This window comes from Hemicordylus capensis, chromosome 15 (genome assembly GCF_027244095.1).
Source record: "Hemicordylus capensis ecotype Gifberg chromosome 15, rHemCap1.1.pri, whole genome shotgun sequence".
Classification (NCBI taxonomy): Eukaryota; Metazoa; Chordata; class Lepidosauria; order Squamata; family Cordylidae; genus Hemicordylus; species Hemicordylus capensis.
In genome coordinates this window covers 19,665,588-19,689,077 of record NC_069671.1, presented here as the reverse complement: position 1 = coordinate 19,689,077, position 23,490 = coordinate 19,665,588, and the positions used below count along the sequence as shown (strand labels likewise).

The 23,490-nt window shown below is 54.4% G+C and overlaps 1 protein-coding gene across 5 annotated transcripts in view; it reads left to right on the top strand.

Annotated features, from left to right (window-relative positions):
- The first annotated feature begins 3,713 nt into the window (after positions 1–3,713).
- Positions 3,714–23,490, top strand: part of KIAA1671 (KIAA1671 ortholog) — a 58,443-nt gene continuing 38,666 nt past the window's right edge. For 2 of the 5 annotated variants that reach the window (XM_053279478.1, XM_053279475.1), the window contains exons 1-2: positions 4,692–4,847; positions 23,183–23,319. The gene's annotated coding sequence lies outside the window, so the exon portion shown is untranslated. Of the gene's footprint in view, positions 3,788–4,687; positions 4,848–14,453; positions 14,586–23,182; positions 23,320–23,490 lie in introns of those variants that run through there. The other 3 variants (XM_053279476.1, XM_053279479.1, XM_053279477.1) reach the window with 3 other exon arrangements.

Genomic DNA, 23,490 nt, shown 5'->3' with positions numbered 1-23,490 from the left:
CCGTGTTTTCTAGCTGTGGTTTCATGTTTGACTTTATGCTTCCTTGGAGTGGTTTGTCTATGAATGGGGGCTGGCACTTATTTTCAGTGTAGCAATATTGGGAGGAGAGCTGTTCTTGTGGTAGCAAGCGTGAATCATTCCCTTTGCTAAGCAGGGTCCACCCTGCTTGCGTTTGAATGGAAGACTACCTGTGTGAGCACTGGAAGAGATTCCCCTCAGGGGATAAAGGGGCCACTGTGCAAAGAGCACCTGCCGGCTTGCATGCAGAAGGTTCCAAGTTCCCTCGCTGGCTGCGTCTCTAAGAGAGGGCTGAGAGAGACCCCTACCTGCAACCTCGGAGAAGCCACTGCTGCCAGTCTGTGAAGACACTACTGAGCTAGATGGAATAAAGGTCTGACTCAGTATAGGGCAGCTGCCTATGTTCCTATGCAAAGCAGGGAATTTCCCACTGAACTACATCTCCAGTGTGGGTGGGGAAAGAAGGGAAGGCTTCTCCTCTCTCTGATTTTTGTACAAAGCAAGGTGCATAAGATACAGAGGTAGCTACAGCAGGTCTTGAGGTGAGTCAGCAAGGGCAATCCCTTCAACACACTGGTAGGCAGCCTCCACCTGTCTCCATGCATTCCTAGGATGATTCATTGTCATCTGAGTGCCTTCTTGCTCCCATGGCTACTTCTCACTTCCTGCTTTGCACACCGTCTCGCAAAACACTGTCTCTGGCAATGCTGCTGCTGTAGGATCTTAAGCAGGTAGGAATGCAGGAACTCCCGGAGTCTTGGGGTTCTTCCTTCCAGAATGATGATGCAAGGACCTTTGCTCTCTGTAGATGAATGCTTCCATGGCGGCCCCATTTATTTCCCCATTGTTTCTTTGATCAAGAGCAATTGTTGCAATCAAGAAAATGTGTTGAAGGGGGAGGCAAGAACCACTATTAATGGTATGTGGATCCCCCCTCCCTTCCCCCCCCCCGGGGAGCTCTGGTTATTACAGCTGCAACCCAACGGTCATGACAGCAATTCCAGTTGATTAAAGGCATGAGTCACTGGAATTCTGGCTCATAAACAATAATAAACATTTATTTGTGGGCCACCTTAATCAAGAACTTCCATGTCCAGAGGCAATAAACTACTACATACCAGGTGCTGGGGAGCAAAAGCCAGAGGCTTTATCACCTTCACGCCTGTCTTGTGGGGTTCCCAGACCATTCTTAGGGTTGTATGGGACTGTAACATGTTCTTGTGCAGCTCCATTAATTCCTGTAGGGCTGGCCGAGGATGAAGTGCCTCTTCCCTCTAGCAAGGGGCCCTTCAGTCTGTGGGGGCTGCCCAGACCCATAGAAACCAGCAGAGGGAGCCGCTTCCAATGCCTCGGTTCTCCTCTTTTCCAGAACGGTCTTCGTTAACCATTATATGACTTCATTACCCATAGCAGCAGTAGGAGGGGAAAGTTGGTGCCAACATCTCCTTCTCTCTCTTTGCCTTCGCCCTGTCTTTTGTTTAATGTCTCTCAGAGGGAGCTATTATTTTGAACTGTACATCACTAGAACATAACGACCCTGCTGGATCGTGCCCAAGCCCTATCAAGTCCAGCATCAGTGACCCACCAGATGCCTCTGGGAAGCCCACAAAGGCATGCTTTCTCTCCTGCTATTGCTCTCCTGCAAATGGGATTCAGCAGCATCTTTGAGCCTGGAGGTGGCCTATAGCCAGCAGGACTAGTAGCCACTGAGGGACCCGTCCTCCATGGACTTATCTAAGCCCCTTTTAAAGTCATCCAAGCTGGTGGCCATCACCACATCTTGTGGCAGAGAATTCCATAGGTTAATTATGCACTGTGTGACAAAGTACTTCCTTTTGTCGGTTATAAATTTCCCAAACTTCAGTCTCATGGGGTGACCCCTGGTTCTAGGGATGTGAGAGAGGATGGGAAAAAAAATTCTTTCTGTCCATACTCTCTACTCCATGCATAATTTTATGCACCTCAATCATGTCTCCCCACAGTGGCTTATTTTCCAAACTAAAGAGCCCCAGATGCTGTAGCCTAGCCTCATAAGGAAGGTGCTCTAGGCCCCTGATCACCTCTCCTGTACCTTTCCCAGTTCTACAATGTCCTTCTTAAGATACCAGAACTGCACTTAACTGCACAGAACTTAAGGTGACCAGAACTTCATGCAGTACTTCAAATGTGGCCGCACCATAGATCTTTTTATGTCCTTGAGCAGAAAGGATTTAAATAAAACATAAATAAATAGACAGATGGTAGAAACAGTGCTATGCTGGAGTAGAATAATGCTAGAACACTAATGAAGATAATAAAATGTCTGCTGGTCAGTTTCACTCCAGGCACCATATCCCCCCCAAACAAGCCTGTCAATTTCAACTGAGTGGGTACATTTCATCCCAAACAAGAGACCAGGATGAAAGTTGATCCACTTGTGGAACTCTCTGCCACAGGATGTGGTGGCAGACAACAGCCTGGATGGCTTTAAAAGGGGGATGACTTCATGGAGGAGAGGTCTATCAATGGCTACCAGTCAGAGGGCTGTGGGCCACCTCCAGCCTCAAAGGCAGGATGCCTCTGAGAACCAGTTGCAGGAGAGTAATGGCAGGAGAGAAGGCACGCCCTCAACTCCTGTCTGTGGCTTCCAGCGGCATCTGGTGGGCCACTGTGCGAAACAGGATTCTGGACTAGATGGGCCTTGGGCCTGATCCAGCAGGGCTGTTCTTATGTTCTTAAAGTTTGCAAAACTGCGGTGCTAGACCAGTATATTGCAAAGATGCTACATTTGAAAAATAGTAAAGGGATGATGAAACTCCAATTAAAGCAACTCAAAATATGATTTGGAGGAGCAGGTATATCCGAGGCAGGAAACTTGCTCTCCTGTAGTAAACCATGTTTTCTTCTTCTTCTTTTTTCTCTGGCAGCACGGTCGTCCTATCATCTCTGAAAGTATTTTCCTGAGTAGTTCTTCTGGCAGCTCCAAACAGGTTGCACACCATACCTTTGCTGTGGCAACCCTGTGATTTTTGATTTTATGGTATGGAGCTGAAAGGGCTTGAGGCTGTTCAAAAGCGAGGTGCAACACCTAGAGATATTTCCCCAGCTTTAAAGAAAGTCTTGAAATGTTTTGCATTTCATTGTCATCCTTTGTTTTGTTTTATCCGACTAAATTGTGAGAACAATTTGCTGTGGCCATCAGAGATTGTTGTTGTTGATGTGTGCATGCTTAAGTCCCGCTCCCCTTCCAAGGTCTCCTCATGCTGTCCTCACAATAACCTCGTGAAGTGGGTCAAGATGGAAGAGAAAATAATGCAATACATTTTGGGACTGAGGAGTCTCGCAAGTCCTAGACTGATGCATGGCGCTAAGGTCCAGCCTCTGGATAGAACTACCTCCCCACCCAACCTCCAAGCCAGCCTCGAACTCGCGACCCACAGAGCCGCTCCCGCCTCTTTATCCCCGCCCGGCGCCCCGCCCCTTTCCTTGCGTCACCGGCAGAGGCCCCGCCCCTCCTCCGTCCAGCTCGCTTTTGCCTCGGCCGCCCTCTCTCGAGGAGTAGCGAGCGACGCGCGGTCGCCGTGGCAACGGAGGCGCTTCCCTTCACCTCCCTCCTTTGGAGCAGCCGACTAGTAGGTTAGGTTGCAAAAGCCCCGCCCTTCCCCGCCTCCTCCTCCTCCTCCCCGCCGCCGAGGCCTAGGCCCCGCCCCCGCCCCGCCCCCTGCCGAGGCAGGCTGGGTTGCGCTGCGGGAGAGGAGCGAGCGCCACAGGCTCCAGGCGCCGGACCCAGGTGAGGACTGCGGAACTTTGCCCTGGCCCCGCCCATCCCTCTCGCCCCCCCCGGACCCAATCGGACCCCCCCCTCGTATTCTCCCCTCCCTCGGTGTTTTCTCAAAGCTATGGGGCTCACAATGGGGCACCCCCCCTTTAAACCCCCCGGCCCCTGAGTTATTGTGAGCCCCCCACTTTATTCTCCCTTCCCTCCGCCTCTATGAATGAGCCCCCCATCTCTTCTTCATCCCCCCCTTACAATGCCCCCCCCGTTCCTTGCACTTGTGGGGCAGACCTTCCCAGCCCCTCCCTCTCCTATAAACTCACTTCCCCGCAATTATGGGGCACCCCCCCAATGTATTCCTGGAGCAGCCCCTCCTTTTATCCCCCCCCCGTTTTTTTTTTAAACGGAGTCTCCTTGCAGCCGTGGGACAGCTCACCTTCAGTGCAATCCAACCCCTGATTTAGTCCCATTTCTCCCCCCTATAAGTTCTTCCTCATTTCCTTACAATTCCCACTCCCCCCCCCAAAAAAACCCCTCTTCCTCGGGTCAGCCTAATTGCCCACCCACTCTGTTCTCCCCCTAGCTGTCTGTTTCCTTGCCCCAGGGGACAGCCCTCCATTGACTCCATTTCCTGAAGCATCCTCCGCCCCCCTCTCCATCAACTTCGTCGCTTTTATTCATATATCTGGGACCCTCCCAAACCCTCTTCCTGGAGGCATCTTCCTCCCCCCCCCCCGATCTTCCGCTTCTGGCACCTGTGATAGACCCCCCTGACCTTTTCCCAGCCCCCCCTTCACCTTTCTCCTTTCCCCCTGGGCAGACCTGTGGAGCTGCCCCCTTTTCCTCCAGGGAGGACCCCCCAAATCCCAGCTTCCTCCTCCTCCTCCTCCTCCTTTCCTGCCTGGCAACAGCCCCCGCCCAGCCGGCATGCCCCCTACCCGGCCTGTGTCTTTTGCGCTGCTTTTGGCTTTGCACTCCCAGCCTTGTCTCTGCAACAGCTTGAGGAGGAGGAGGAGGAGGAGGAGGAGGAGGGCAGGCGGCCGCTGCATGCAGACCCCTTCATCCGTGCAGAGAGGTCGGTGGGTCGGGGCCGCTTGGCCTCTCTTTTTCTCTTGCAGGGATTTGCAAAAGAGCGGTGGGGCGGGGAGGGGAAGCTTTCTCCTGGCGGGCTTGCAAGGAGAAAAGGGCCCCCCTCTGCTCTCCCCGCGTCCTGGAGAGACCTGCCCTCCCTCCTTCTTCCTTCGCAGCCTCCAAGGATCCAGACCCTTTTGATGGGATTAAAGGCCAAAGCTGCAAGGGGGGAGGCAGTAGGTGCTGGAGCCCAGTTGGGGTTCCCTGCTCCCCCCCTTTCCCCATCCCCCCCCCCCGCAACTGTCAACAGGACAAAGGATTGAGCTGGCTGCTCATCACTCCGGCATCTTGGCGTGGATTCTTCCAAATTTGGGTTGCTCTTATAGGGGACCCCAAAACAAAAGGCAGCCTTGATCCTTCCTTCTAAAAATCACATCATGCTATTCCTAGTTCCCTCCCTCTGTGGGTCTACCTATAGTATTTAAGCCTCGTTAAAGCCTCGTGGGATAATTAAGCGATTGTGACATCTGTAATTTGTCTTACTGCCTTTGAGATGATTATGCCTGGTTGGACTATGTTAATGTCATTGTTTATCCTCTCTCTCTCCTTCAGAGACGATTAATCATTTATTTCGTATATACAGTAAATAGGCTCTGAGGGTAATGGTGCGATGGGGAATCCTGTTGTACACTGGCAGGTTGTGAAGGTGGGGTGGGGTGTCTGCCTGGTGGGGGTGACAAGATCCCTTTTTTGGTTGATTCTTCAAAGCTGGTGTTAGTTGGTTTTTAAAGGGCAGAACTGGCATATTCCCGGCAGCTTCCCTGGTCCAGTTTTATGATCCCGATCCGGATTCCAAATGTCTTTAAAGAGATTGCTGATTTGAGGCTGAAATATGACATTAGCTTCTCCTTACTTAAATTGGTTTGGACCTCATAATTTGTTGTACATGTTATAAGGTACAGGAGGGGATTCCAGAGTTTGTGTGAGTCTCCAGGCGGCCAGGGGCTAAAAGCTTTCATGGATCTAATTTCTAAATCACAGATTAGAAACAGATATATTACTGGCATTTTAAAGGGAGTACCCAGCTAACAGCTTTATTGGAAGAAGGAGAGGAGTCTGTTTCTTGATTCAAGCAAAGTATTTCAACTGAGGTGTGTTGTGTGTGGTGTTTTGTTTGTTTTAAAGGGATAATTTTGTGAGTGTGTGAGAGAGAAAGATCTTCAATGTATTTTCTGAGCTGGCAGTCATTTGCATCTTAGTTTGTCAGTCCTACAAAAACAAGATAGTTAGTGGTTTAATGGCATGTTGATTAGTTAATAGCCCTGTAAAATTTTAGACTTGTGATGTGGTACATTATGTATGCCTGTCTGAAGCTGTGATATTGTGGCTACATGAGGCACAGCTGTCATTAGGCTTGAGCATGTGCACATGAGTGTGCACCCTTGTCCTTCCTCTAGAGAAGAGCTGGTCTTGTGGTAGCAAGCATGAATTGTCCCCTTCACCCTGGTTGCATTTGAATGGGAGACTACATGTGAGCAGTATTCCCTCTAACAGGAATTCCCAGATGTTGTTGATTACAATCCCCAGAATCCCCAGCTGCAATGGCTTTTGCTTGGGGATTATGGGAGTTGCAGTCAATAACATCTGGGAATACCTGTGAGAGGGAACACTGCATGTGTGCACTGTAAGAAATTCCCGTTAGGGATGGGGTCGATCTGGGAAATTTCTAGTTCCCTCCCTGGCAGCATCTCCAAGATAGGGCTGAGAGAGAGTCCTGCCTGCAACCTTGGAGAAGCCGCTGCCAGTCTGTGAAGACAGTACTGAGCTAGATAGACCAAGGGTCTGACTCAGTAGATGGCAGCAGCCTGTACCTTCCTTTTCATAGTAGGTTTCACTTATTTCGGTGGCATTTCCTGTCAAAACAGTATCCAAGGCACTGGTCTCCATGGCATTAATCTTTGTACGTCTGATACCTGGTGCATATTAACGTGTTTGTTCAGTCTGACTGTTACCTGGCAGCCTCAAAGTTCGACAGGTATTCCTGGAGCCACTTGGTTGCTGTGGGTGCCCATGTTGGGCTTGGTTCTGAGGCTGAGTTGAACTGCAGCAGAAGCCCCCTGAGGGAGGAGCTCAAAGGCGGCTCTAGTGCAGGGGTTCTCGAACTTGGGTCCTCCTCCCATGGCTGAAGGCCACTGTGGCTGGGGATGTGAGCTGTAGACCAGCAATGTTTGGGGACCCCTGGATTAGCCCAATGACCTGCTTGCCACAGAGGCCCACCAGATGCTTCTGGGCAGCCGTCCTCCATTCTGCCACTTAAGGGAGGTGTTTGTCCAGAAGGCAAAGTGAGGCCAGCACCCCAGTCCTAAACACAATTGCTTGGAAGGAAGGCCCGTGGAACGGATTCTTCTGCTGCTTGAGCTTCTGCTGTGCCCACCTGATGTACTGGGGTAGCAAAGCAACTTCCCTTGCAGAGAACTATTATTCAAACTATCTCAAGCTGTGCAATCCTGTTACTAATTTACTATACATCACACCTGTGCTTCCTTCGGGCCGCTCCATCCCCCTTTCTTAGCAGGTGGGACAGAATCCCCCAGGCCTCTTCTGCTTCCTGTTGAACATTCCCTGCGCCAACAGTGATGGCTTGGAGCTCGGGGCATGGGGCAGCCCAGCTGAATGATGCCCTGTGAGCACCCCCCCACACACACACCCCGCTTTGTGTGGGGATGTGGGAAGCTGGTGGAACCTGTTGGCTCAGAACCATCCAACAATGAATAGTCGATTGGGCCATTTTGGCTGGAGAGCTTCTGGTTGGAGCAAACCTTCCCCAAGCATCTCTCTGATGCCCCAGTCGAATGCCGCCAGCCCATTTGGTGCGGTGGCGGGAGTCTTCTTCTGCAGGTGCCCTCCATTTGCAAAGCAAACTTTCCCCCATGTTGACAGAGCTTGTGTTTTTATGCCCTGATTTGTATGCCGCCAGCCACCTCTGCAGGTCTCGCTGGAGGATGCCCTGCCTATTGTGTGATGAACGGAGCAATTTAATCTTGGAAGGGCAGGTGCGCTCTCGACATCTGGCTTGCGGAAAGTTTTGCATGTTGCAAGTGGGATTAGCAGAAGTCTTTGGCAGGCGCCAGGGTGCGGGCTGAGTGATTGGGCCATGTGGCATCAGGTCATCCTCTCTGGGCTCTGATTCCTCTCCTCTCGGATCGGAAGAACGTAAGGCGGGTGCCTTGGAGCACCTCTCGCTTTGAGGCATTGTGAATGATCCAAATCTGTTCAAGATGATCTGTTGCATGCAGTAATTAAAGCAAGTTGGCACCGCCATCCGGGGACCACAGCATATGGTCATTAATCTCTCATAAACGACTTGTTCTCAGTGGCAGTTATGAGACAATTTCATGGCAAGGAAACAGGAGGCTGATGTTTCCAGGGCAACTATACCGTTCTGTCTGCTGCTTTAGGCATATCTGTTTGTCTTCATGTGTGTACGCACCAGGAGAAAAGAGGGCCAGCCCAGGAAGCGTCTTCTCCTTCAGGGACCCGCACAGTTTGAACCCGGATCCTTTGCAACATGAGATGTGTGTTCTAAGAGGTGTGTCCTAGCATCGTTCTCTCCATCGTGGCTGCTCTAATATGAAATTCTTCTTACTGAATGCCTCCCCCTCCTCCCAAAAAGCCTCCGTACGACAGATGCACTTATTTCACTGGCTAAACCAAACTGGTCCCCAAACAAACTAGTCAGCCTACCTTCCCATCTCAGCTGACCTTTTCCTGCGACTTTGCAGCAGGTATCCTCCATATACAATACCCGGAGAGGGCTGGCTCAGAGTCAGTTTAGTGTGTGAAAACTTGTGATTTGTTGGTTGCACAGGCTGTGTTGGAGGGAGGAGCTGTTGCCCCGTGGTAAACAGGCACTCCTGGGTTCAGGCCTTGCCTTCTTTCGTTAAGGGACCTCCATATGCAAGGTGGGGAAAGGTCCCCCCTCTGGGCCCTGGGCAGATATAAGGCGGCATCGTATCGATCTCATAAAACTAACAGTGATAAAACCCTGCCTGTAGCTTCATCATCTAAACCGTCGAGCACATGAGGGAAAGGAAGGAAGAGGCCGCGAAAGGAATCTCTTGGCAAGTTAGAGAAGGTCTCAGCAAACAGAGAGAAGTTTTCGGGGGTGAGGGTTGTGCCGTCTGGGAGCGCAGCTCTTGGGCCCTGTGGCTTCCTCCTTGGTGCTTCTAGACATGTTGGTGACCCCAGTGCTGGGGTAACGTGTGTGGAGGGGCTATGCCTGCATCCATACAGCCCTCTTTTCGTTCCTGTTCTAGCTTGCCTCCAAAGGCAAGGCTGACCTTTTCAGGGCCGTTTCTTGAGCTTCCTAAGATGTAGGAAGAAACAGTCGACTTGATTAAAAGATAGCAAATCATTTCAAAGAGCATAAAGCATCAGCTGGTTCAGAATGCTGGCTAGGAACTCCTAGAGGGTGAGTATAGGAACGGCGCGGGAGTGAACCTTTCTCCGGCGCGGGAGTGAACCTTTGGCTCGTGAGAATCGTTCTGTTCCTTGGACTGCTGATAGATGTGTCCTGTCGGATTACAGGTGTAGTCGGCGATAAGACTGCAAGCATTTCTTGCTTGTTTTTTTAATGGTTTCTCTTCTACATGTTACTCCGCTGCGTTGTTATGTATGCACATGCGTCTGCACCGCCTCATCTGGTGTTCATCCAAGAGAGAAGCCAAAGAGCGGCCAAAAAGGGCGAGGGCTTTTCCTTGCTGGGTTGGAGCCTCTGCGCTGTCTTGTTGCCAGCTTTTGCTAAGGTTCATTGGTCATGGACGGATGAGTAACGCTTCTTCGATCCAGATATTTCAGTCGCCTCATAACTTTGCTTAGGCTCTGTTGCTAGTGCGTACGGGCTGGCCAAGATATATTGGCTAAAAATGCGGCTTCTACTTCTTATCCGCCTGGGCAGGAGATGGTTTGAACATGTGATGATGGTTGCCCTGGGAAGCATCATCAAGAGAGGGAGGTTTCCCCTGACACAGGGGTTCTGAAACTTGGGTCCCCAGTTGTTGCTGGACTGTGACTTACCACTGTGGCTGGGGATGATGGGAGTTGTAGTCCAGCAACAACTGGGGGCCCAGGTTGGAGAGCCCCTTCCCTGGCCTTTTTAAGCCATCCTGGTGGCTACTGCTCCCCCATGTGGCTCTGGATCTCAGGTGCTTCAAGACAGGTACTTGTCTCCACTATTTACTTGTTTGTTTAGCTTGCTTCTCTCTGCAAAGCACACTGACGGTGCTGAATAAACAACAATTTACTCTCAGGAGCTGGCATTAAATCTCCCATTAACCGGAACAGTACAAGGCCACGGTTAGAAAGGCGGAGGGGGGGATAGACGCACCAGTTCTTCCGGTCTGACCAGTTACGGAATCCGCAGTCACCCAGGTGCTGGTAATTTTAGAAAGTGCCCGGCATCAGACGCCCAGTGGCGTGCCAAGCCAGCCCTGCAGGCCTGGAGGGAGCATCTGTGGCTGCCGCCTGTAACAAGGCGAAGGCCTTGTTGACCTTGGCTGAGGATGCGATACCTTAATGTGCGACTTCTGGGTGAATCCCTGGAAACCTGCAGCCTCTTCGCAGCCGGTGTGTGTGTGTGTGTGTGTGTGTGTGTGTGTGTGTGTGTGTCTGGTGATGACTTGCGCCTGGGTCTTTTAAAAGAGAGGTTCCTAAAGGGTTTGGTTCTGATTGGTGGAGGTTTGATGCCAGCGACAAAGCGAGAGGCACTTTGGGTTTGACCCGGCCAGGGTGGGGACCGGGGCTTCCGTTTTCCTTTGCTCAGTAGGGAGGAGATTACAGTCTGCAGTTGGACAATGGATGTTGTGCACCGGAGGAAACTTAGGGGAACTTAGTCAACTGCCTAAGTCCAGACCGGGAGACACTTAGCCCCCTGGCCCTAAAGGGAGAACGCTGCTGCTGTGCGAGGCAGTGAAGGGATACAGGGACGACAGAGCAGCGTGCATTGTTTTGTGTGGGTGTCGGGGTCCCGCCCGGTCCCTGCTGCCCCTCGGCTGGCTCCCTTGGGTGGGGACGTGTGCTTTTGGCCTGCCGCTTAATGGTGGAATAAAGCAGCTACTGTCAGGAGAACAAAGCCCTGCTTTGCAGCCTGTGAAAGACTTCAGAGGGCTCCGAGGAGGAGGAGGAGAGCACGCTCTGCTCCGCTCCGTAGTATGCTGCGGTTGGGAGCCAGGGCAGCTTGTCTGGGCCTGCAGCTGCGGGACGTTCAGAGAGAGGGTGGGGTGCGCGCTTCAGGTGGCGCCTTGTGTCGGTTGTGAGAGTGGTGTGCACTTGAGCACCCCCCCCCCTTTGTGATGTGCCTTCTCTGTAAAAGCAGTTGAGAGGGATGCCCTGGAACGATCCTGGGGGGATCTCTTGTTTTGCAACGGTGCTCAGGCTTGGGTCCCGAGAGGTAAGAGCTCCTCTGTGCTCATGCTGTGCCTCTTTTGCTGCTCCTCTCCTCTGTTCTCCCACACGGTCAAGATTGAGACTGTAAGCTCTTTAGGGCAGAGACCTGTTTCTGCCAACTTTCATTTACATGGCTCTGTAGAAGCCTGGGTGGCCCCATTGAACTGGTAGTTTGCATTAAAACAAAACTTCTGTCTCTTTATTTATTTATTTATTTATTTATATTTTCTACATTTATATCCTGCTCTTCACTGAGGAGCTCCATGCTACGATGAACATTTATATCCTGCTTTTCAACAGAAGTTTCCAAAGCAGTTTGCACAAAAATAAACAAGAGGCTTCCCTGTCCCCAAAAGGGTTCGCCACCTGAAAAGAAGCATAAGGTAGACACCAGCAAGAGCCAATGAAGGGATGCTGTGCTGGGGCTGGATAGGGCCAATTGCTCTCCCCCTGCTCAATAGGAGCAGAGGATTGCCTCTTCTAAAGAGGGGCCTCTTTGCTCGGTTAGCAAGACTGACTTTCCCCCAGCTAAGATCTTTCCAGTGTTGTCAAGTGGTTGCCATGTCTGAAAGCAAGAAATACTGAACTGCAGAGAAGCCCAAAAGGTGCCCCCAGCCCTGCTGTGCAAGCAACTGGGAATTAGCCGGGAACCCCTGCAGGAGGCAGGGCGCTGGGCGCTGGGCGCTGCTCAAGTCTGTCCAAAAACTGCTCCCAGCCCCTGGGAGGGCGTCTGTGCCTTGCAGCTGCCTCCTCTCTCGCAGGCAGGTCTGGGAAAGCGCCGCCTCACTGAAGGCGCTGGAGCCAGTGGAGTGAGTTCTTCTCCGCGTTTTTGATATGAATAATGCATCGACGGGTTCACTCTGTGGATTCCTGGAGGAGAACGCTGAGAACGCTTCCTCAGCCTGCACGTCTCTCGTCCTGCACCGTTCTAAAGGCTGCAGAGTCGTCCCCCCCCACCTCCGCCCCTTCACTTTTCAATAGGTGTCCTTCTTCCTACAGCCAGTGTGTGCCTTTGGATATGGAGAAGATAAGGAAGCCCTGCTGCGTCTGGCCTTCTCAAATATGGCCGTGGCAAGGAGACCTCTGGGGAGGAGAGCGGGCTGGGGCGTAGGGACCTAGGAAGCTGCCTTATCCAAGTCAGACCCTTGGTCCGTCAGCTCAGCATTGTCTACCCAGACCGGCAGCAGCGGCCTCTCCAAGGCTGCAGGCAGGAGTCTCTCTCTCAGCCCGCTCTTGGAGATGCTGCGGCCAGGGAGTTGGGACTGGGAACCTTCTGCAGGCCGAGCAGGCAGGGGCTCTCCCTGGAGTGACTGTGGCCCCCTCCCCTCAGGGGACTCTCATGCGAGCGACCACAAGACCGGCTCTCCTGTGGGAGGGGTGGCTGCTGTCCCCGGAGGCTGCTTTGGGTCTGGGTGCCCGAGACCCCTTTCCCCTCCAGGCTGAGGCTGCAAGGGGGAGCTGCCGTCTGCCTTGCCTTGGCCTCCTCAGTTCTGCCCGGGAAGGCTTGGGCCGCTTTCTTGCCGTTGGGCGCTTCCCCGTGGCGTCTTCTTGGCTCTCATGGGTGGGTGCTTGTCGCACCCCTGAGGCTCTGGAGCCGAATGGCGCTCCCCGCCTCCGCCCGGCACATGGGAGACGCTGTGCAGAAGCTGTTCAGTCTGACCGCAGAAGCGAGTGAGGTCGGGATCATGGGCCGCCTTGAATGTTAAGTGTTGCTGCTGGCATCGCAAACGAGGCACAGAGGACCTTCCAAGCAGCTCTGTCTCCCGGGAAGCTGGCTCCCATGAAACGGGTAACTCCAGACGCTCGCCACGCAGTCCGGGAAGATGTTGCTGAGATTGCTGCTGATAAAAATCTCTCGAAGTAACGGCGCCCTCACTCACACTGCCTAGTGCCAGTTTTTGTCTCTCAGGGAACATGTTAAAGGGCAGTTGTCACAATGCCACGTCTTTGACGCTATTGGTTTTCAAGCTGTAAAAGGACTAGTACCAATGGTGTACGTGGAAGCATGTATCATAAGCAAAAAGGAGAACAGGTCTCTGCCTCGAGGAGTTCACAGTCTCAGTTTGCTTCTGCTGAACTTGCCAGTCATTGACAAGAAGTTGCAGAGGGGAGAGCTGGTCTTGCGGTAGCCAGCATGACTTGTCCCCTTAGCTAAGCAGGGTCCACCCTGGTTGCATAAGAATGGGAGACTAGAAGTGTGAGCATTGTAAGATATCCCCTTTGGGGATGGAGCTGCCGCTCTGGGAAGAGCAGAAGGTTCCAAGTTCCCTCCCTGGCAGCATCTCCAAGAGAGGGCTGAGAGAGAGACTCCTGCCTGCAGCCTTGGAGAAGCCGCTGCCAGTCTGTGCAGACAGTCCTGAGCAAGGTAGACCAACGGTCTGACTCAGTAGATGGCAGCTTCCTATGTCCCTCTGAGGAGGAGGCTGAAACAGAGATGTGGGTCTGCAGGAAGGAGGTGGCCACTCTGTGGGAAGAAAGGAGTTGGCTTTAGACTTGCTGGCTGGTCTTGTGGTAGCGAGCACGAATTGCCCCCTGTGCTAAGCAAGGTTTGCCTTGGTTTGTGTTTGGATGGGAGACTCCACGTGCGAGCCCTGTAAGATCTTCCCCTCAGGGGATGCACCCCATCTCTTGCTCAGTGCAAGAGCACCTGCCTGCTTGCGTGCAGAAAGTCCTAGGTTCAGCCCCGGCGGCGGCATCTCCAGGGAGGGCTGGGGAAGACGCCTGCCTGAAACCTGGGAGAGCCACTGCCAGTCAGTGCAGACGGTCCTGAGCCAGACGGACCAAGGGCCTGGCTCCCCGGTCGGAGGCAGCTTCCTGTGTTGTGAGTTGGCGGGGCAAAGAAGCTCCCCGGCGGGAAGGCCTCCCAGGGGTGTCCAAAGACTGCCGCTGCCGCGGTGGAGCCAGAAGCCCGGGCGGCCTCCTCTCCCGGAGCGAAGCGTCTCCCTGGCTCTGGCAGCGCTGCCGGCTGGAGCGGCCTCCCGCTCGAGCTCTGTCACGACGATTCCTCCCCACTCCGTCTGGCTCTGCGTGTGTCCACCGCGAGCGTCAGCCCAGCGGCTCCCAAAATGGTTGCCTCCGTCTCAAAATGCGGCGGCGCCGGCTCTTCTCCCCGGGGGAGCCGCTCTCCAGAGTCCCCCCCCCCGCCTCTTTCCCGGGGCTTGTCGTCTCCTCGGGCGGGTGAATGAGCTCGGGCTGGAAGCTGGAGACGGGTCTCTGTGGTGACTTCCTTCCCCACCACCGCTCAGCGCGAAGAGCTTCGACGGGGGAGGAAATGGCCCCAAGGCCCGGCCTCGCTTCCGTGAGTATTCTTCCTCCGGGGAAGCCACCCCGGTGTCAGCGGACGGCGGATCGCCCTGTGGGGAAGGATGCTTCCCAGCCCACTCGGCAGTGCCCGGCTTGGGGAGAACACCCACCTCCCTTCCCCGAGCACGAGCCCTTTCGGCACGGCAGAGCGCCAGCGTGCCCCAGGAGGGCCGGCCTGCCCCTGCTCCGAGGGGTCCTCTGGAGAAGCCCCCAAGGGTGCCACGGCCTGGGACGCTCTGCCCTGGGCCTGGCGCCCTCTCCGAGGAGCTTTCCATGCCCAGGCAGTGCCGGTGGGGCCACAGCCCGGGGTGGAGCCCCTCCTTGGCCTGCCGAAGGTCCCCGGGTCAATCCCTGGCGGCATCTCCAGGGCGGGGACAGGGGACGGGACGACGACTCCTGCCTGGAACCTTGGAGAGCCGCTGCCAGTCAGTACAGACAATGCTGAGCGAAGGGGACCAAGGCTCTGACTCCGGAGGAGGCCCTTGCTTGTGTCTGTGGGCTTCTCCCTCCTGTGATCCTAACCATGGTTAGGAACCTAGGAAGCTGCCATATACTGAGTCAGACCCTGGGTCTAGCTAGCTGTGTTTGGATGGGAGGAGTAATGGCAGGAGAGAGGGCAGGCCCCTTTCAGCTCCTGCCTGTGGCTTCCAGCAGCATCTGGTGGGCCACTGTGAGAAACGGGATGCTGGACTAGATGGGCCTCCTTGGGCCTGATCCAGCAGGGCTGTTCTCATGTTATGTAGCTCAGGATTGTCTTCACAGACTGGCAGCAGCGGCTTCTCCAAGGGTGCAGGCAGGAATCTCTCTCCGCCCTGTCTTGGAGATGCTGCCAGGGAGGGAACTGGGAACCTTCTGCTCCTCCCAGAGCGGCGGCTCCATCCCCTGAGTCTCCCATTCACATGCAACCAGGGTGGGCCCTGCTTAGCTAAGGGGGCAAGTCCTGCTTGCTCCCACCAGACCAGCTCTCCTCTTGGCGGTTCTGGGTGGCTTTTTTCTGCTGCTTTTAGTGGTTGGTGTTCCAGGATTGACCTCCCGCTCTTTTAGTCGTGAGCGTTCTGCTGCTGCTGCTGCTGCTTGTCTGCCCTGTGGCCTCTTTGGCTTGGACAGTGGTTCTTCTTTTGGTTTTGCTGTGTGGTTTGGGCTTCTCCAGCATCCGGAGAGCCAAGGTTGGCTGCCCGTGCCCTGTTGGCTCATGCCCTTCTTGGAAAGCGGCCTCCCTTTCCTGCTCCTCATTTCCTGGCTCTGTGCAGCCTTAAGGGAGCCCTCAGCTTTTGTGATGCTAATCCCTGTTCCTGCCCCTTTCTGGTGGAATGTCCTGAGGCCAGAAGTGTCTTGGGTTTCCCCCCCCTTTGCCTTGCTCAGTAAATAACCTTGGCCTCTCTTTTGCCCTGCCACGTCTTTTCAGAATTCCTGAAGGCTTATTACAGGGTTCAGGCCCAAGGCCAGGAGTCCAGTGAGTGGCTGGTGACAAGGAGAGGCACGCTTGCTCATGGCTGGGGCAGTGCCTTTAATTTTAACGTCCAGGCCACAAACCTCACTGATGATAGGGACTCATCTAATTATAACTGGCTTTTGTAAACCACCAGGATGCTTTTGTTAGGCCTTTACCAAAGGGACTGAGGAACCTAGGAAGCTGCTTTCTGCTGAGACAGACCATCGGTCCATCTCGCTCAAGACTGTCTACACTGACTGGCAGCGGTCCCAGGCAGGGGTCTTTCCCAGCCCCACCTGGAGATGCTGCCAGGGAGGGAACCGGGGACCTTCTGCAGGCCAAGCAGAAGCTCTGCCACTGAGCAACAGTCCCTTCCCCTGAGGGGAAGACCTCACAGCGCTCGCAGGGAGGCACCCGTCCAAATGCAAACCAAACCCTGCTTAGCAAAGGGGACCATTCCTGTTTCCGTGTCTGCCAATGCTGACGTTTTGCAGGTGGCACCACCATTTTTCTTTGCCCGTGGGAACTGGACGGTGGTTCTGAAAGGTTCACTTGGAATCCCTGCATGTCCTGCGGGTTCACACAACCTGCAAGCTCTCTCTCCAGGCAGAGGAAGCCTCTCGGACAGCTGAAATGCCAGCAGCTTGTTGGCAAGGTCTTCAAGGTGGGTGCCAAGGGTAAATTTGCGGCTCTTTAGTTAGGGCTAACTGTGTAGATTTGTGGATGTGTTGTGTGTTGTGGAGGGCCTTTCCTGTTGGTAGTCCCTCCCTTGTAGAATGCCCTGGTGGGGAAATCCACCAGGGGAAATCTGTGGCTTCCCTTGTTTCCCCACACCCCCGATCAGCATGCCTAACCACTGGTACAGGGTTTGTGGGCGATGTGGGTTTTGTGCAGTAAGACAACATTGTGAGTCACTCTCCCACCCAGATGTTGTTGGCTTGTCAGAATCTGGCTTTGCTCAAGCTCCGCTCACGCTGCTGTCCAGTAGCTCTGGAAGTGACCCTGCTAATGTCCACGGCTTTGTCTTCCTCGACGCAGCTTGTATAGGGGACACTGCAAAAGCGAGGCCTGTGCTGGAAGTGTGGGATGGAGAGGTCGGACCTAGCCCAACATCAGAGGAGTTTTGCGGGATCAGAGGCAAGGTCTGCCTTGTCCAGCACCCTGTTTCTTCCCACAGTGGCCCACCAGTTGCCTCTGGGAAGCCCACGAGGAGAAGATCCTCTCCAGCAACTGGGAGATGCTGCCATTGAACCAATAGGTTCCATACAGCCATCATGGCCAACACCCTCGATAGGCCTCTTCTCCCTTGTAAACCTATCTAGTCCACTTCCAAAGCCATCTAGGTGAGTGGCCATTGCCGCATCACGTGGCAGTGAGTTCCATCATTTGATTCTGTGCTGTGCAAAGGAGTCCTTTCTTCTGTCTGTCCTGAAACCGCTTCCCGGTCCATTTCGCGGCGTGACCCTCCGTTTTAGAACGATGAGAGAGGAAGGGGAACTTCTCGTTCCCCGTCTTCCACACCCTGCGTCATTCTGCAGCCTCTGCGTTGCTTCTGAGGCTTCTTTCAATATTAATACACCTGAATTGGGCTGCGCTCGGTGGGTCGCGGTGGTTGTATTGAATGCACCAAGACAGCAAGCTGCAGTCTTGCGTCCTGGCAGCCGGAGGCGTGCGGGGCCCTGCAGGAACATCGACCTCGGGACTGTGGTGGTGGGATGTTCGGGCTCCGCCTTCGCCTGGGAGAAACGGCAGGAGACATTTGTCCTGCCTCTCTCCTGCTGCTCTCCACTGAGGCCAGGTGGTGGGCTTTACGGCGACTCCCCCCCGGGGCTGCCTGCAGATGGCCAGGCATGGACACGGACGCAGGTAGGCGTGATTGGCGTGCTGGAGAGGCCAGTCTTTGGGCAGGCTCACCGAGGAGCGATCGGGCTGGAGCCAGGCTGCTTGGCATCCGGACAGCGAGGACCGAGTGCGGGATGGAGGCGTCCGCCCCCCACCGGCCTCGCTCCGTCTGTCTCGTCTGGCCCCAGGTCGGCTTCCTCCTCTAGAACAGAGCCCTCCTCGCAAGGAGGTAGCCGTTGAGCGGCAAGGTGGGCCCACGAGGGTGGCGTTGCAGCTCCGGCTGAGCTGGGTGCTGGCGCTGTTCTCTGGGTCCTGGTGGGGACAAGGGTCACTCTCCCGGAGAGGGAGGTCCCAAGGCGTGGGTCCCCTGGTGTGTCCCCCCCGTCCCCGGGCAAAGCAGGGAAAGGGGTCTGACTGTGGGGGCTCCACTGATGGGGGTTCAGAAGCAGTGCCCTCTCTGTGGGGTCTCTCTGTCTATCATATTTTTATACTACCTGATACGTATATCTCTAGGCGGTGTACAAAATTTAAAATATTTAAAAGTCACACATTAAAATACGTGGCAATAAAAACAGAATAAAATTACTGAGTGGCTCTTGGTCTTGTATGGCCTGTCAGAAAAATCTCCTTGGCTGCTGCCAGTCTGTGTAGACGATGTGGAACTGGATGGGCCGATGGTCTGACTCAATACAAGGGGGCTTCCCGATGTCCCTGTATTGGGGATGGGGCCGCAGGCCAGTGGTAGAAAGAGCATCGCTTGCTTGGAGGGCTAGGAAAGACTCTGAGCCTGAAACCTGGGAGAAGAGCTGCTGCCAGCCAGAGTAGGCAGTCCTTCTGAGCTCCATGGCCCACGGGCCGGACTCCTCAGCTCCCCAGACACCTGTGTCGACAACCGAACACGGGGCCATCAGCTGCCACCCATAGATTTGCGTGGCGCGAAGCTAAGAGACGGGCAGGGGCATTTCACGGAAGCCGAGGTGCGTGGATCCCGGCGACTCCTGTGGAGGCGTAGTTATTTTCGGCAGCGTGGAGAGGAGTTGCGCGGAGGGCGGGAGCTGCAGGCGCATCGCGGCGGCCTCTTTTAATGGGCAGGGAAAGTGAGGCGAGCCGGGGCGGGAGCGCAAGCCCAGTAATGCGGCAGATGTCGCTCTGAATTCTTTCCGGTGGATCTCCGCGCAGTTCAAGCCTGAGTGCGGATGACTGGGAGGAAGCAGAGGCATCATCGGACCGAGGCCGGGCGCAGAGGAGGAGGAGGAGGACGGCAGATGGAAGGGGGGCAGCTTTTGCAGAAGGGGATGTGTGGGGCCAGGGACCCAGTCGGTAGTGGAGGGGAACTGTCTCCCAGGATGCCGAACTGCCTGCCAGCGGCAAAAGCTCCACAGAGGTGTTCAGGGCGCTTGTGCATGTGTGCTGCTGACCGGTAGAGGAAGCCTGATAACTTGTGGGACCCCCTGATGCTGGGATGCCCGGATGTTGCTGAACGACAACTCCCGTCATCTGTGTGGCTGGGGATGAGAGGAGTGGTGGTTCAGCCTGCACATCTGGAGGGCCACAGGTGGGGCATCCCAGCGTTGGATGGAGCAAGCAGCATCGGGTGGCTTTCTGGCATCCTTAGCAGAGTGGAGTTTACGTCACCCCAGCACAGCATGTGCTCCAGTGCTGGCTGCTGGGGTCCAGCTTGAGTTTCTTCTTCGATTGTGGGCCCTTCTGGGATAGGAAGGGCCCCTTGCTTGCTTGCTTGCTTGCTTCTCTGTGAACTGCTTTGAGAACTTTTGCTGAAAAGCGGTGTATAAATATTTGTAGTGGCATATAAACATGAAGCGGGGTATACATATTTTGTTAAAACAAACAAAACAATGCCTGGTGGTTCCGTTCACGGCGTGTTCTGTCTTGCTGAAGTGGCCCCAAATGTGGGTTGCGTGTGGCAGTTTGGAGCTGGGCGTGAGCCTGTTCATCTGCACGCTGTTAAGTGCCCCAGCTTCTGTTTTTGGATCCTGATGGGGGTTGGTGGGCGTGAAGTAGGTTTGCTTCTCCCGGCGTCTGCAAGCGGTGGGGCCTTGGGCAGCAACCTAGACGCAGATGCCTTGCCCTTGGTAGCAGCAGCAGCAGCATCTTTGCTCTCCTGCAGCCCGTCAAACAGGTATCCGACCTGGGGTGACTTGAGTCAAAGCCCATCGTGCAAACCGGTGGGCTGGTGGAGTGGCTGCTTCTCTCGGAGGCTTCTTGCCAGTGGTCCCAATGGAGCTCCATTAGCGGACAGACTTGCTCTCGCCTGTCAGATCCCAAGACCTTCGGTTTTGCTTTCCAAGAGGGTGTGTGTGTTCCACCTCCATGCCATGCCCCGCAGGCTCTGGCTTGTGTTTGGGCGGCTCTGCTGGACTGTTTTGCCGTCCCTTGTTGCATCCCCCCAGCTCTGGGGATGGCTGGAAGTGAAACCAAGTGGGGGACACCAAAGACTCCCAATTCCGGGAGAGGAGCCGGAGAAAGGAATGTAGTTGCTGTGCGTGGAGCCGACCTTCTCGGGAGTCTGGGGACGCTCTCCCTTTCCGCGTGGGGAGTACCTGAGTTCTCGTCTCTGGACGGCCTTGCAGCAAATCACAGGGATCAGTTTTCCTCCTCTCCGGCCATGGTGGCCGGCCAGGAAGATTCGGCAGCCACCCCGGGGTTGAGGTGGCTGGGACCTTTCTGGGATATTGGCAATCTACTACGCAGACTTGGTATGCGGCTGAAGGCTCTCTTCTCTTGGTCTTCACGGCGCTCTGCCTTTGAATATTCAGGGTTTTCATTTTGCTTTTCCAAGTCCTTTGCGCTTTTGAACTGAACTCAGACCAGCCCCACCCTCGGCGGCCACCTCCTTCCCTTTCCCTACATGACTGGGCTGATTGTTGTGTTTCCCCAGGGTGGAGATTTTGCCATCTTAACTTGGGTACAAGGGACAGTCATGCTCCTTGGGATTCGTTCTCACAGGGTTCCAGTCCTTTGTATCGGAGAGGGGTGTGTGTGTGTGTGTGTGTGTGCGTGTTGTTGGCACAAGTCGCCCCTCCTTGAATTTGCCAAGCAAGCATCGTTAAGGCCCATCTCATGCAGTTCGTCTGTGCATCTGATCAGATCGCTTGAAGGTGGCCTGGCTGAAATTTATGTGTCGGTTGTTTAAAATATTTGCACGCTGCTCTTCTAAAATCCTTTCTGCAAAGCGGTTAACATTCAAATAGAACCTAAAAACAAGAAATACAGTTTTCAGTGAAAAGGAAGCCAAGAAAATAATGAGAAGGGCAAAAGCTGCGGAATAAAAATGTTGGAAGACAGCATAATAAAACTGGCATAAAATGGGAGCGCTTTTCTGCATTTCCCAGGAAATTAAGAACCTTTTCTGGTAATCTTTGCGAGGTAAACCTGCCACGTTTCTGTGGTTTGCGTTTGGGTCTGGGAGTTGCATGTCAGTCAGTGAGGCCCAAGCATCTTCCTGTAGGTATTTTTGAAACCTTAGCTAGGCAGAGAAGGCTCTCTTGTGGGGCACTGTCCTTGCAGCGGGGCAGGGAGCACGGAGCTCCTCATGGAGAGATCCTCTCTGTTGCGCAGAGCAGAGGGTGCACTCCTGGCCTCTTTCTCTTGCCGGGCGTCGGTGCTGCTAGTCCTCCTAAGTGGTTCCCCGTGCTGGGCAAGTGTCCGCAGCCAGGCGTTTGGGCCCCAGGAGGAGCCAGAGCTCTCGAGGGGAGGGGAGAGGAATCTTGGCTCAATGAGCCGCACTCTGGACTGTCACCGCCCCCCTCCCCGCCTCCGCCTTTTTAATAAGCCTCTAAACCTAAAGAGCAGGGTTCTAAGACCAAGGGGCAGAGATAATCAGGGCAGTGAATCAAGAGGCTGCCACGGTTGCCTGGGAACCACTTCTGCCCGGTGAGCCTGGGTGGGGTGTCCTGGGTGGTTTCTTGCCAATCCCCAGGGAGGGCGGCCTGGCTGCTGCGCTGTGAGGACAAAGGGCACCCTTCCCAGGGAGTGCCCGGCCTGCCTTCTGCCAGGGGATGCTCCCGGCGGGATCTGAGTGGCGTGTGCCGTTTCGGGTGGCGGCGGCGTTTCTGGCCCGGCTTGCCGAGGCAGGCGTTGCTTCACCAGTGCCAAAAGAGCGAGAACTGAACTGAACTCAGTTCTGTGAGTGGCAGCTTCGCTCCAACACACTTATTGCTCTTACAGTTGTACTGGCGTTTGTGTTTATTCATGACTGCATGCACCCCAGAGATCTCTTGCACTCGGATCGCTTAGACCTCAGCCGGTGAAGCCTGCAAGTCCAGCTTAGATGTAGCCATCGGCTCAGGAGGGAATCGGAAACCCTCAATCCACACCTCGCCTTGTCTGTTCTGAATCTGAAGAGCCTGCAGTCCCCCCTTAGGGCTGGTTCTCCCTTCTCCAAAAGAACCACTTTGCTGGATCAGACCTAAAGCGCATCTGGTCCAGTTCCCTGTTTCACGTGGTAGCCCTCCAGATGCCTGGGGAAGCCACACAAGCCGGATATAGAGGCAGGCTCTCTATGGCAGCTTCCTGTGAAGCCCAGCTCTTTCCACAGTAATGACCCTGTGGTCATTCAAGTAGTGAATCAGTAGTCAAGTGCTATCCTGAATGCACTCAGAATGAGACCCCCATTTGGACACCTGGTTAAGGCTGCAGGCGTTTTCCCAGCGGAGCTGTCTGTAGCCTTAACCAGGGAACCACCATAGAAAGTTAATTACGGTAATTGGGATTAAGCCCCAGTGCAAAGCCCAGTAACAGAATTGGCAACTGGGAGCATTCAAAGCCACTAGCAGACACTCCAACAGCGTTTTGGAGTTGTCCTGCTAATTCCATCCTAGTCCTGAACAAGCCCAGCAAAGACCCTGTTTTCGAGAAGGGATTTAATTTGCCTGGTGACATCCCTTTGCAGTCACAACCCCTGTTCGGAAAGAACCCGTTCTTCACACTTGAATGAGAGATGCCCATGCAGGCCAGTTTCCTCTTCCATATTAGACCCTCTAGACTACGATGTGTGCACATGCAAGCATTTTTTTTTTGGCCTGGCTGGGATTACCAACAGGGCCTCTGCTGCTTCTCTTTCGCTCACTTCTCCTCTGCTCCGTGCACTTCCTTCCAGTGTGTCCATTCCAACTGCTACCTTCCTGTGTGATATCGTACAAGTAGTATTGTGTGGAGATAGGTTCTGAGCGACGTAGCTCGGGGAGGGGGAGGGGGACTTGCCCCCGCCCATGTGGGTTTGGGTATTGCAAGCCTTTCAAGTGTGTATTTGCACAGACTCACGATTCTCCTGAGCCTCTGGTTTATTCTGTTCACAGGAGCAGCGCTCTGAGGCCTTTTCTTTCTTGAGCCATTCTTCGTGCGGTGTATGGGGGAGATGCCCTTCAGAATGACTCCAGAGTCCGTTGACCTCCTTTTCCATTGGCACCACTATAAAAGGGCCACGGAGACCAAGGTAGGTGGCGTGAGGTGCAAGGGATCTTCTCTGGAGTAACCCTTGTAAGTCCGATGTTACAATTCTGCTCAGTAATCGGCTGCCACACAGGAATCGCTGGAGGAGCATGAATGGACGGAAGAACTCCTTGGCGCATGCACTGCTCTGTCCAGCCAGCCACATTATCATGAT